Raw genomic sequence first — 2,123 nt, forward strand, 5'->3', positions numbered from 1 at the left:
GAGCAAAATTATATTCGCCCCTATTATGGTTGTCAACGTTAACTGTCACTTCGTATCAATATCAACGTCATGTCAATGCAATTCGGGTATTTACTTCATCAATGTATTGACGTTGATCTGTTATAGATAATTTCATAGCAAAACTAACATCCTTGTGTTTTTAACAATTGTTTACTTACAATTTGTTGTGGTTATTTCGGCTTTTTATTAAAACGTGTGTTTAAAGATGTTTTTTGTGGAAAGTTCAGGTTCAAGCGATGAGGAGAGTAAGGAGATTTTGCTACTGAAAAGAAGTGAAATGCGCCAAAGATCTGACATATTTAATTTGCCAGATACGAAGTAAGTATTATATTTGCCCATTGCAATTTCTATTGGTGCATAAGTGAATATTACGGGCAAAATATAAAGAACTTGTTTCAAAACTTTGGCTGTTTGCTAAATTGTAATCAACCAACTTTCATGTTTATATTTAATTTATTTCAGATTTGTTGAATATTTTCGGTTAAGTAAAGCTGCTTTTACGTACGTTGTGGAACAAATAGTACCATCCATGAAAGTAGGGAAACGACCAACAATTATATCTAATGAAATAAAGTTAGCAACAACACTACGCTTTTTGACACAAGGCTCATACCAACTTAGTGTTGGAAATGATTTCAACTTGGCCTTATCTCAACCCACTGTGTCCGCAATATTGGCGGAAACATTTGGAGCAGGTAATATGCCCCCTGCTCATAAGCTTCGAAATGTCCGAGGAGGAGCAAACCGAAGCAAAAATTCATTTTTACCAAAAGGCAGGGTTCCCTGGCGTAATAGGATGCGTGGATGGAACGCATATTAAAATTTCGGCGCCCACTAAGTCGGACCAAAACCTGTACTTTAACAGAAAAGGGTTCTTCAGCTTAAATGCAATAATTGTAAATTGAAATTTTGCCACTAGTTTATTTAATAGGTTTTGATAAATTTTACTTATAGATTTGTGATCATAAAATGAAAATACGGTACTTCGATGCGCGATATGCAGGCTCATCTCACGATTGTCTCATATGGAACATTAGTTCGGCAAAACAGGTATTACGTGAGCGTTACGATTCTGGAGTGTGCAACGCTTGGCTATTAGGTAGAAAAAACAGCATATGTTTAAATTGAAGTTAACCAAAACAAAACAAACATTTACAGGTGATGCAGGCTACCCTCTGGAACCGTATTTAATGACACCCTATAGATCAACTTCAGAAGGAAGCGCTGAAGCCATTTATAACAGCAAGCATGGCAAAACTAGAAATATAATAGAGAGAACCATTGGAGTACTAAAAAATCGATTTCGCTGCTTACTCGGTGCTCGTCAACTACATTATAAGCCGGAAAAAGCAACACAAATAGCTAACATTTGTGCTGCCTTACATAATCTTTGCATTGACTATAATGTAGAAGTATCAAGCTATGATTCACCATCCGAAGCTGAAAATGTCCAAGATGCGTTTGAAGTTGATGCGTGTGAAGACTTACAAAGCATGGAAGCTTCGCAAATACGGCAACGAATTAAACAAAGTTTTTTGTAATTCGTTTTTGTATGATTTTATTAAAAAATATAAAATACTACGGTTTTTTGTGCATAAAACAAAAATATTTAATGCAATTGTTTAAAAATGAAACATTAAATAAAAATATGCTTTCTTAGCATGTATGTATGTAGTCCTCGGGACAATAGGTACAAAAGTTTGTAGGAAAAAAACTTATAAACTATAAACTACATTTGTGTTCTTTGCACATATTCAGTCTCTCTGAGGTCTTTATTGACCGGCCAGTTCAATTCAAATAAAAAAAATCAATTCAACATAAAATCATAAAAAAGGAAGTGGGTAATATATACATCTCTAAAACTATATATGGATCTATTAATTAGCTTTCTTATTTTTTGTTTGTTTGTTTTTGTTTTATTGTTATTATTTCTAACTCAGCCTCTTTTATTTTCATTTTAATATTTTTTAGCCTCATTTCAGTTCGGTACAATTCCTCTTCTCTTTCTTCCTGCCTTTCCATTATCTTTAGTTTTTTTTGCTCTATTTCTAACGGCTTATCAAAAGTGCCGTATTGAATATTTTCTATCGAATTTTTATTCG

General features: G+C 33.5%; 1 pseudogene; it reads left to right on the plus strand.

The window, feature by feature from the left end:
• The first annotated feature begins 201 nt into the window (after positions 1-201).
• On the plus strand, positions 202-1,562 carry LOC137238445 (putative nuclease HARBI1; annotated as a pseudogene).
• Positions 1,563-2,123: the final 561 nt, after the last annotated feature.

This window comes from Eurosta solidaginis, chromosome 1 (assembly GCF_040869045.1).
Source record: "Eurosta solidaginis isolate ZX-2024a chromosome 1, ASM4086904v1, whole genome shotgun sequence".
NCBI lineage: Eukaryota > Metazoa > Arthropoda > Insecta > Diptera > Tephritidae > Eurosta > Eurosta solidaginis.